The sequence below is a fragment of the Oryza brachyantha genome, chromosome 1 (genome assembly GCF_000231095.2).
Source record: "Oryza brachyantha chromosome 1, ObraRS2, whole genome shotgun sequence".
Lineage (NCBI taxonomy): Eukaryota > Viridiplantae > Streptophyta > Magnoliopsida > Poales > Poaceae > Oryza > Oryza brachyantha.
The window spans coordinates 15,474,949-15,488,150 of NC_023163.2; positions in this window are offsets into that span (position 1 = coordinate 15,474,949).

Consider the following 13,202-nt stretch of genomic DNA (forward strand, 5'->3'; position numbering starts at 1 on the left):
AGGACACTTCGACCTAATAGTTTCCATATGATCGTCATGTACTTCTTTCTTATATGATATAGTAGTGGGATACATTTGTAAACAAACACTACCTCTGTACTTCTTAATCGAATTCTGCATGAGATGGTTGAAACACTCCCTATGTTCAGCCCAAGGAAAAATGGTATGCACAACACTTTCCGATCTCTTGCACTCATCAGTACAAATTGCGAGCAGTGATACATTTCCCATGACCTTATGCAGCTGACTCATGAACCATGTCCATTTATCTGTTGTCTCGACATCTATGAAACCAAAACCTAGCATGTACATCTAGTTGTGACCATCTATAGCTGTCGCGGAAGCTAACTACCCATTTCAGTGACCATTAAGTGTAGTTGAGTCTATGCTGATATAGTTTCTACAACCAGTTAAAAACCCAGTAATATAAGGACTATGGGCATAGAAAAATCTAGTGAAATGAACGTTGATGTCTACCTCTTAGTATCAATTTCAATCACACTACCAGGATACATATCCAAAACTGCAGCCCTCCACCTAAACAACAACCAAAAGCTCTCCTCCCATTTGCCATGTAACTCAATCTGAGCTAGTTTTCTACCTATTTGGACATTGTCATAATTTATAGTGAATTTTATGTTCATCCAATAACTTAAGTTGTAGTTCTTTAGATCCCATACCTGAATCCTTCCTGGTATATTCACAGTCTTGGAAGCCACTCAAGCACTAGTTGGAGTGGTAGTCTTCCTTCATCCACTCGAAGTGCATGTATGATCACCATTAAACACTGACACCTGCACAAAATTAGTGAAGCAACATACATCAGCTACAAACATATTATACAAATTGCAAGCGAAACACAATGTGAATGTTTAAAATTCAGTACCACGACTATTGTTTGATCACTCTAGATACGGGCATATACATGCCAGGGACAATTCTTTGCCCTTTTGTATCCTCCTATATAGCATTTCTTATATGTTGCCTTCAGATCTAGTTCAAAATCTGCATTGATAGCAAATTGTCTCACTGCCAACCTAAAGGCTACCATGTTCGGATACATTGTGCCAACCCTCAAAGATGGTTTATTAACATCATAAACCATGATCCTTTCTCCCAAAACATCATCGTTGACAGAAATGGATGCCTCATCCATATCAGCGTCCACATTTATCTCATGGACAACATCTTCATTTTTACCATCTTCAGTTCTAGCATGCGCCGCCACGCTGGCTTGCTCGACAGCTCCATCTTCAACCAACAAACGCAATGCCTTATACAATTGATCCTCATCATTAATCTCTAACCTTCCTTCCTCATCATGTCTTTCATCGATCCGTAGACTATCCCAGTCTATACTCGGTGGCGCCTCTCCCTTGGGAAGAGAATAGCCCCTAGCAGTTTCATTGATATACTATATGCATGCTAAACTAAAATCAGACTTCTCCCCGAGCTCGTAAAAATTCAAAATGTTCAAAGCACAAAGTCAGAACTTCCTGTTCCAAACTAGGTGCACATTCTTCTAAACATTGGTCGGATTGTGCACTACAAAATCTACACTGCAAGCAAGTGTGGAGAAAACTTTATACCTGCCAACTTCACTCTAATCTAGCTCATCCATTATTCTTCAACTAGAATGCTAACACAAATCAACCAAATCGGTTAGGCTATGGTATGTTAGAAATTACAATCAGAACGATGTGGGGCAAAAGAATGAACTCACCTGATTATTCACATCTGAGGAGGGGACGACGCGAGAATCTGTTGGCCAATGGCTAGGGATTGAAGTGATGGCCAGTCCTGACGGCACGCCCTAGTCTTCGGCTGCTACTAGCGGCGTCGACGGAGGTGGTGGCATGTGGAGTGTGACGGGGGAGCCACGTAACGCCAACAGAGATTCGGGATGTGGAGGGAAGGAGCGCAGTATGAGGCGATGCGAGGAGGGCGCGAGAGATTGAGGCGACCGCCGACGGGGAGGCACATAGGAAATGGCAGGGCAGGGAGGGTGCGGGAGAGGCGACTGCCAACGGGATGGAGCTAACCCTAGCTTTTTCTCTCCGTGAGAGGTTGTAAGAGGAGAGAAACTGAGATAGCTTGTTCTTAGAACATTACAAATGGACCCTAGGGCAGTTCTGTTCGAAAAAAATCTGACAATGCCCCAAAACATTAATCAATATATGAAATGGAAGAAAATGACATTGTAGCTGATTGCCCCCATGTTAACTGTGTTGTTTTAAGGAAACTCATCCAATCGATGGTATTATGGCAAAACCACCGGTTACCAATGCTAGATATTGAATTTTCTTGAGGAAGGGTGAAGGAAATAAGAACATCATGATTACTTGAGGGCTTTGCAAAAGTGGTGGTAGGTCAACCGAGTCATAATTATGTGAGCTTTTCATCAATTTTTTAATGTAAATTAATGATGGTTTAATTAATAATTAATAAATAGGTTGGGATAGCAAGTGAAATATATAGGATGAGAGTAGTTGTGCTTAGTGTGCAGTTGTGGACGCTATACTCAAGTTCGTTTAGAGATGGACCCTATTCGTAACCACGTCCACCATATGGATGCAGGATAAATTGAATCTCTTCTTCATGCCTTGACTATCGATAGATATGCTATTGTCTTACTCGCTACTACGTCCTCACATCAGTTTGCTGGCTGGTATGGCTAGATTACACATTGAAGTCTTTCAAGGCTTTAATGGGATAAGCAAAGAAAGCATGCACCATCCACTTCGTCAACTAAATTATCATACATCTCGTCCTCCAACGCCTAATCCCCAGGGAGGCGGGAGAGGTGAGGCTACCATCAATGGCTCAACCCTTGGAGGAGAGCACCATTGGGTCAACTGAATAACGTGTACTTGTACCTCTCAGCGTTGATACTTAGCTCTTTCATGTCCCAATTCCCCTTTGTTTTGCCTGCACTCAAGCCTCCTCTTGTCAGCTTTTCGATTTGCAAGGTGAACCTATTACAATTACTACCAATGAGATTTGTAAATATTCATGTGTAGCAAATTGACTAAATGATGTATGTAGACGTTTTGATGTGATTAATCCATCTGTAAGAAAATCTAGTCATGTATTGTCATATAGAAATAAGTTTGCATGAGTATCATGTTTGGCTTACTAATGATAACGGTACCAATGCCACTGTCAAGTTAATAAGTTATTACCATGTTATTTGGCATCTTTGATTAATGATGTTGGCTATCCATCAGTCTTCATCAGTACTACATTTGTGCATGATAGCACAATACTTGGCTTAGGAGCATGAGGTGCAACGATTAGTAATCGTGCAGACATCTGGCATTGTGACTAAGCAATACCGAACGAAAGCGAGAGAAATCACAATGTCAGTTGTTCGCATGGTCTAGTTCCATTCTACGATACATTTAGGCAAGGCTAGTTGATGGTTGAGCCACACCAAGATGTGGACGTCGGTGCAAAGAGTGTCCTCTTTTGGGCGTTGTTGTGAACGTCATCCACACCTAGACACTCTAGCAAACAACATACTTATTTTCTTAATACACATTTGATTTACTATCTATTTAATTATATAATTATTAATTACTATAAATTAAAAATCTATTTTCATAATACCATGTTGAAGGATAGAATAGAGACGGCAATGGGGCTCGTGACCTAAGATCGATGGGGATTTTACTTTATTAGAAGACATATATTCCCTCTAGAATTTTTTCTTTAGCCACCCATTAAGAATATAGAAGGCTGGCGAGCTGGGCGGTCGCTAGGGGGTGCCACGTAGGATTTTTCCTGTTCCTGGAGCAGTAAACGTCGCTGTGCGCGGTCGGCTCTTCTTTTTTGCTTTGTGTGCCTATGGCCTTGCGTGTTCTGCGGCTATCCTGTGGGGTCGTCTTTGGCTGGGGCCCGTGTGTCAGAGGTTGCTTTTGCGTTCCCCTTCTCTTCATCCCGCCTGCTTTTGCTCCTTCTTTCTTTTGCACTGGTTTGTTTGCCCCGTGTTCCACTGCCTTGTGGGCCTACCCTTTGTGAGCCCAGCTTGTCTGCGGGTGCTTTTCCCTGCCTGTTCTTTTTATCTTGCTTGATAAAAAAACCTTCTTGTGTGTTTCTCCGCCGGAGTGGGTGGTGGGCCCTCCGGAGTTAATGTATTTTCATCTATCACTTGTCATCATGTGGGCTCATCTGACATCTTTTTCTGCTGCATTTATGCTCTTCATTGGTCTCTGTGAGGCCCTTCTTGCTACTTCCGCCTTGCTTTCTTCACGGTTCGGTTCTCTCTCTTGATTTTCTTGCTCCTTTTTCCTCCCAGTTCGGTCCTCCTCTTGATTTTCTTCCTCACTCGGCTCCTTCCTCTCGACCGCACCGCCTCTCCATCTGCTGCTTTCTTCGCAGTCGGAGTAGAAGCATGGAGGCGGAAGAGGAACGAGGAGGAGGGGGTGGAGAAGGAGAAGCCCACAACTCCCGTCGTCGAAAGGTTCTCTAGTAAGAGAGAGAGGACAGCTCCACCGTTGAATTGACAATTCCACCGCCGCCCGCACTTGCAGCCTCCAGCCTCCTCCTCCGCTCGCGCCACCCAAACCCAACACCCACAAGGAGGCGGCGGAGGTCGGGCACCATACGCGGCGTGAGGCCGACGACGAGGCGCCGCTGCTGCTCGGAGTCAACGGTGGTGACCCGTGCCATTGCGCAGGGGGAGAGGAAGGCAGCAGCCTTGGCCTGCGCCGCATGCCGCTGTGGGGGACAGGCTCGTCCGCGCCCACGGCGGCCTCGCCCGCGGAGGGCAGTGCTGCCAGACCCGGAGCCAGATCCAGAGGGGATGCGGCCCGCAAGTTGTCTGGTGGGGGCGCCGCTACCATTCGTTCGCTGCTGCCCACCCATCGCCGCCTGTGGCGCAACCCACGGCTGATGTCACCACCGACAGCCGCCAAGGCGGTGGCGGACTATGGAGGAGGCAGATACTACCATACCAAGGAGCGGCCGATGTCGGCGTGAAGGTGGAAAACGGCGAAAACCGAGGTGGTGGGCACGTGGAGGTGAATGGTACTGCCATAGGTCGGGTCAGCCGAGGTTGATGCGACAGCGGCTTACATCAGAACCTGTGGCGGCGGATGCGGTCACTGCGTTGGGGGGACATGGCCGGTGTGGGGTTTGACGTCACAGTCAGAGGTAGCGGTCGGATTTTTTGGCGGAGGCGGATACCGCGGCGCTTGCGGGAGGATGTTCTCTATGTTTACAGCATGGGTTTGTAGGTCGACATGGCTGCCTCCGGTGGTTGATTTCATGGAAGTTCTCTCGAGGTTATCTTTTTTACCTCCTATGTTTTCTTATTCATCCGAGGGTGATTAGGGTTTCGTTTGCGAAAGATTAGTCCCTGCTTCCGAATGCTTTTTAATGCCGCGGTTGCTCAATGTTTGTCTTTCGTTTCTATTGCTGCAGAGCGGTTCATCTTCTAATCATGGGTTGTGTTTAAACACTGACATACTGACGTTAATAGTTTGGGTCTAAGAAGTAGCGTGGTCTTACAAACGATAATATATTCAAAAAAATGTAATCACTGAAGTACTGACGTTAATACTTTAATGGTTGATGAATTGCAAAATATGACAACTTCTTTCTGCATTTCTCATTAAAGACATCAATGATTTTTTCCAGAAGAAGCCAGGACATGTTGAGTTAGCTTAGTGGCTTACTGTAAGTTGCATCCTTTTTCTGGATTACATTTTTTAGGTGTATTACCATTTGTCTGTTCACTTTTGCTAATGATATCATGATATTATCCTTGCTTTTTGTTTCTTTTAATTTAATTGAAATTGCATGAAATGGAAAGCTAAGCAGTTATATTCTTTGGTTACTATTTTCCACTTTCAAGTGAAGGATGGTAAACAATTTTCTGAATCACAGAATCAGGTTATATTCTGAACCAATCAGTCAACTAGAGTGGACATCACAAGAACAGAGTGTGTGCCTTTTCAGGCAATGCAAAAATCAATGCTGCTTACAACTAATTCGTTAGCATTACTGCTACCATTGTTCTATTCCATGATACTCAAAACATTGCACCTGTTAATGTAAAGCAGCTGGTTCATCATAACAAGACAAGGTGGTTATACTGGACATTATCCATATGTCGACACATTTGGGAAAATAGCAAGTTTGTTTCGTCTTTCTTTTGTTTGATTTTTGCCAGGTGAATATCCAGTTCCCCAAAATTTCCCCTAGGCTAATTTCCTAGCTTACATTTCAGGTTGGCCTCCTAGATCCCATCAAATTTGTCTATTTGAGCCAAGTTTGTCGTTAGGGTTATCTTGTTGTTCCACATCAAGGCACTAGGCACCAGTGTATGTATAATGGTTATTTCTTCCCTAATTGTAAGCAAAAATGAATTATGTCACAAGGAGAGCTGCATATACTGGTTGAAAAAAAGAGACCGCGATAAATAAAATCAAGGTGAGTGAAATAGCAAACCCATTTTCTGGTTGTAGTAGTACAATATGCATTTTCTCAGGATGAATCAGTTACAACAACATGATCATTTCACTCAAACGTGTCAATGTGAAGTACCATGTATGGTAAGTTCTTTGGTCTACCGCAGAAAGCTAGGGGACTTCGTACTCTTGATTTTAAATTTTATTGCACTCTATAAATATGATTAGTTTAAGGTTTTTGACATAATGCTTTCATGGATGCATCAGGACGACCAAGCTGTGTAATGATCATTGCAGAGGGAAATTCTACATATTAAACACAATGTTGGGTTTGGTCTAAGCAGTGAAGGCTACCTCGTCAGTTGTCACCTCGATTTATTGAGTGTCGTTGGTAACTGAGGTCGTCAGCATGGGTGCCGTCGAATTTCAACATTCAGCCTTTGTTATTACCTCTATTTTCTTCCCAATGTGCTTCTTATCATGTAAAAAAGGAGGGATATTGAAGCATGATTTCCATGAGCGTTTCTTCTCGATTAATTTTGAATAGAAATCTTCATCTATTTCTCCTCACCAGACTCAGTATCAAGAATACTGATTTTGTAATTTAGTTGCGCTAGCATTGTACTTGTGCTCATGCCAGTGTAGTGCTGCCATGATTCTACTTCAGCTTACCCTGTCTTCTTATGTATGTACTGTTATATGCCTGCTATGATTTTTTAACTCATTTTTGCTTCTCAGTATTGGCTTGTCTTCACATGATAATGTTGCACTGAAATATTTGATGTATTTCCTTTTTAGCTGCTTGTACGGTGAGTTCCTTGAATTGACAAGATGGTGTTAGGGTGTCAATATATATTACACATCATATATCATCTTGTCAATCCATGGAACATAAGTTGCTGCTTATACAGATAATAGGACATCATTATATATCACCGCTGCAATGTCTTTAATGTCACACCTTGTAGCTATTAATAATAATGCTTAGATTTATGGTGAAATATTTGTATTTCATCAGGTCACATTGGACCTTCATAACCATCTATGTTTCTTTTGAACAAAGTTTTCGAGTTGTCGGTTGGAGGTGCCTCTATTGCCATGGATCCTGTAGGATGAAGCTATATGAGTCATCAGGTGGGGGATCTATTTTGGTGCGATTAATTTTGTTTTGCTTAAAGCATATGTTCTATTTGTTTTTATAAAGTTATTGAATTGCTAAAACGATGTTTGTAGCTCGGATTAAGGTGTATGGATTTTGGTTTGATCCGGTGATATGGATTTTGGTGCTGGTGTTGTGAACAACATGTAGAGGAGATATAACTATATGAGTCAATAGTGGTCAAAACAGACAAATCTATTCTGCTTGCCACAGTTATTGTAGAGTATTATATTAGCTAATCAGTTCCAGTTTAGTTACCATGGTCCTACCGAAATGTTCTTAATATAATCTCAATTTGCTAGATGACCAGCAATTATCTATGTGTATCAATTGGTTGTCTATATTCCCTTATATGTCTCAATGATGTTTTGTTTGTTAAAGGTAAAGCCTAAGGGAAGTTTTAGATAGCCGAATTGTGATGTTACTAATAAAAGATACAAAAGTAGTGCAAACCATGTTCAGATTAGGATCTTTCGCTAGATGTCGTACTGTACACATATGATTCTTTGTAAAGTAGTTCCACGTTGAGCTGTAACGTACACCTATCGTTCTTTATCAAGTACTTCCTCATTGATTTTTACCAGAGGTTCAACTTCTCTTATTTGTTTGCTGACTTGTCTATTTCCTTTCTAACTTGCAGGTTGGAGCTTTCAAAGTTGTCTATTTCTTTTTCAACATGTTTACTATTGCAGGCTTCTTAAAGCAAAACTATCATGCAATAATTCAATGTATAAATAAGCAATATTATGTGAAACATTGTACTTTTGTGCTACTGCCTAGATATATGCATATGTACATCTGTATTTTATTTCCGAAGAAAATACGTCAACAAGAGATAATTGATTAATGTAAAACGAATGAATGGGTGTAAAGAGTGAATGATAAAAGTGTATACAGGTGGCCCGCACCAGTACAATGTCAACCAGAGTAGTTGCGCAGCAGCGCCTCAATGACCAAAAAAAAAACTCGGTGCGCAATGCGCCACAAGCGCACAACCATTCGCTTCGCCTGCTCACTGTTATTCTCTTGTGTCCAGGCGGCGCACAAAAGCGCACCCCGACCTCTAGTATCCATGATAAAGAAACATTGCATGGCTAGTCATTGTCCTAATCCAACTATATGGAGTTATCATATACTCCTTCCATATTTTTATGTATGACACCGTTGACTTTTAGAATCACGTTTGACCATTCGTCTTATTCAAAATTTATATCCAAATATGCAAAATTATAATGCATAATTAAAGTTTCTATAATAATAAATCATATTATAACAAAATAATTAATAATTATATAACTTTTTTGAATAAGACGAATGGTTAAACGTGGACCTAAAAGTCAACGGCGTCATATAAAAAAAATGGAGGGAGTTTAATTTTTTGGTTTTGGAATGTGATTGTATGTTTCACTTTCTTTTGATTGGTAATGTTAAAATCGATGTTAGCTGACATGGTGTTGATGGTTGAATCCTATAACCGTTTCATTGTCATGCAACAAGTGCTATAAGTTATTGTTATGGGTACGGGTACCCATCACCTTCATTGTAATGGATATGGGAAGAATGAAAATGCAAAAGGAAAATAAAAGTGGATAACTAGTTGGTTAGAGAATGGTAGAAGAAAAGATGTGAGTCGTAGAGGACTTTTATTGCCTTAGACAAGATGCCACCCCCTAGTTTAGCATACCATTGAGGTCATCACATATGTCATCTTCAATGAAGATATCAGCTCATACATCAACAATAAATGAATTTATACACTAACTTTACTCATTGCTTGCAAACTAATTTACTTAATAAGATCACTTATTCGTCACCAAACAACCCAAATTCATTTACCCTCAGATCAAAAGACGAGATTGCCACATGCACATGTTGCCACCCGCTCACTCAACCCCCGGGTGTACACTCCCTATATCCCCGCCGTCATCAAACCCTTACTTTTTTTTGAGAAGTCATCAAACCCTTACTTAAGATCTTCTTTTTGGCATGATGACTAATTGACAATGGACAACATTTCATATATAGTTTCAATTAAGAAAGTTTGTATAAACAAGATAAACCATTTCCATATAATATTAGGGGTTTATAAAAGTAAAGGTATACACTTTCTAATAATATAGTTTTTATAATTGTGGGCTATCTATATTTGCAAGCATTAATCTGGAGGCAGGTTGGAATCTAGAGTCTGGCAACTAGAGTCTAGACGACGGACTCTAGCGCCTAGAGGTTGGACGCTGAAGTCTGGACATAACAGACCACGTGAGCAACATCAACAGTTTGGACGCCGAAGTTCCTACGCTACAACATGGCTGGTTGGAGGCATACTGCCTAGAGGCAACGATTGGAGGCTGGAAGTGCAAATCTGCTAGTGGTAGCGGCTGGAGCACTGGCTGGCGGCTAGAGGTGATAATATGATTCGATTATTTTCTTGATCATACTATCACATTATGTAATGCTCGTCTTAGTTGTCTCCCTAAATTGTTTAAGGCGTCCAACTTGACTATGTTTTGTAGACCTACTCACGGTGCATTTGGTTTTCTAGCTTTGCTAATATTTGACTACTTATATTATACACCAACCTTATTTTGCTGGTGCCTGACAAGTGCAGAGCAGTGTACCAAAATCTTGTTTGATTTGATGAACTCATTATAATATAAAAATCACGGTTACTGTTTAAAAAGTTTGATTATATCTTGCCCTAACCAATTGTTTTTGAACTGAAACTGGCCTAAAACCACTCTATAATTCTTATTTGTTCATTCGCATACTTTGCATACATTTATAAGAAAAGTCTTCTATTATAACAGTAACACTAACAATGTCATGTGCTAGTTGTTTATTTCTTTTTGCTTGTGAGTAAAATGAGCCTTTCAATAGTCATATCATCACTTATTTTCCACATTTGGTTGTTTATTTATTGTAGATGGTGCAACAAAGGTGGTACCGAAACCTCCCTCCCATGGGCGTATCCAGGGGTAGCCCAGATAGGCATGTGACTACCCCAAAATTGACCCAGTAACATGACCCACTAGCAACACGGCCCAGCTCAGTAGAAAAAGAAGATGAGGCACTGAAGCAGTGATAATGGCAACTCTTCCTACAGACGGTGGCTATGCGCCCATTACCGGTCGCTCGCCCCGCCTCACCAACCGGCGCTTGACGTCCCTGTGGGTACGGCCAGCCGCTCGCCTACTCTGCCTTGGCTAGTGTGGTTGCGCCCGACTCTCTACCTATGCTTGGTGCCTGCCCGCCCCTCCCACCACCCGACGCTCGCCTTCTTTGCCCTGCTCCTACACATTTGCGACCCATTGGCCAGTGCACGGTTGAGCACGGGGGTTCTTATGGAAAAAGATATCATGCTTATGCTGACTTTATGGTAAAAGTAGGTGTGATATCTAGACGTCGTGATATCGACAGGTTCTTCCTCGCTAAGAGATATCAAGAGTTTCACATCCTTCATTACCTAAATCTGCTTAGTTTAGACATGCCAACGAGAAATATTTACAAACAAATGTTTGTTTTACAAGGAAATCAGAAACAAACACCCCTTTCGGTCCATAATGATATAGAACTAATTCTATTTTTTATTCTCTAGATTATTTTGCTTGGTACTATGTGCACAAGGTAGGAGCCGTATGAGATGAAAACCTCATGCACGGTTTTGGAACGAAGATTTTTGAATAGAATGAACGACCATGACAGATGTTGGCTCAATCCAAAGGAAAGTATCTGGAAGCTTTGCATAATTATCACGAAGCTACACAACTTATGCACCACACAATAAAATCCGTTTGATTTTGTGTAACTTGGATCATAATACCTAGACCAGACTTAACTTTAAAACTTAAAATTGAAGTTGATTTTGTGTTTTTTTTATCATAATTTATTTCTGGACTTTGATTTACATAGTTAAGAACATGCATATAAAAGTTTTAATCCTATATTTTTTTAATAATTAACGAGCCATTTCGCTTATGTTTAATTCAATGAAACAACGTGTCCATTAGGGTTTTATGAAATTTACTCTAAGAAATCAGATAAGCCCTTTAACTTGGACACATAGGATATGTGAAATCTACTCCATCCGTTCCAAAATGCAGCTACCTCATACGATAGTTGATACGTTTGGTACTATTAGGCCATGTTTGTTTTAGATTAGGATTATTATAATTTGGATTATAAAAATAATCTGAAATAAAACATTAGATTATTGTGCTAGCTTATTATAGTCTAAAGCCTAGATTGCTATAATATAGTAAACTCCTCTAAGGATGCTTTTTCTCAGGTTATGAGTGGCTAGAGACCCACTACCTTTAGGTACTTTAAATTAATTATTTATCTTACTATACATTATCTATTTCAGCTTATAATAATTCGGTTTATAATAATTCGCCTAAATAATATAAATTACAATAGTCCTAAGTGAAAACAAAGATGACCTTAATCTGGACAGAGCAATATTTTAGGACTAAGGGAGTACTATAGTCGTTCCAAAATGTAAGTATTTATGAAATTTGAATCTTACCAAAGCATAAACATTTTTGGCACTAGCAACATTCCTGCTTATGCAATCAATTACCTCCCATTCAAAGTTATTATTATTTTATCCCCATATATTCTCTCACTCACATCCATTCTTTATTTATTAAGGATTTCATAGTATTTTCTTCTTAACTTTAATCCCTACTATATAACCTAAGGCCAGTCTCACTGAGGTTTCAATCTCATTGAATGATATGCCACAAAGGCAAAACTAACGATGTGTCATAACATTTATAATGAGAAATATAAGTTAAGTCTCATATGGATAAAAGGATGGCAATCCAGAGATGGGTACCGAGTACCCAACCTGACAGGGACATGTACAGGTATGATTTTTTACCTGCGGGTAGTACCCGTACCCAACCCGAATTGACACGGGTATGAGCACGTGTATTTTTGCCCACTCGCGGGTAACACGTCGGATACCCGAACGTAGCCTACCTATTAAATTTTGGCCTAACCCATTAAACTAGTGTCCCTAATTCCTTTACTCTGCCCCGTCCCCACCAAGACCTATTAAATTTTGGCCTAACCCATTAAACTAGTATCCGTAATTCCGTTACTCTACCCCGTCCCCATCAAGCTCCAGATCTCATCTCCCTGCTCGTGCAGCTCGGCTGCTTTCTCCAGGCTCCAGATCTCGCCAGGCACCGGGAGCCAGGCGCCGCCACCCTTGCGCACATAGAAGTAAACTTGCTCAAAAAATAGATGAAGGATTGATGTGCATGCAAGCTTGGTCTCGAGCTGACATGTTAGGTGATCAATCATGTTTTATCAATGCACCAATGACTTGTATGGAGGATGAAGAGGAAGAATTGATAATAACCACTATCCCACTATTTCTACTTGATTCATAATAGCTATTCATTGTTGTTTCTGCACTAATATACTTTCACTCACCGTTGCTACTTGGTACTTTGGTAGGATGATTCTGAATCAACTGCTATTGTTTGAAAATGAAAACTGGTTGACAAATGAAGACTTCAACTTCAAGTCTTCTATTGGCATCTTATGGGCTATGAAATGGAAAGTTGTCTTCAAGTGTATTACTACTTATTATGCTATTCATGTAATAATTTTTGTGATAT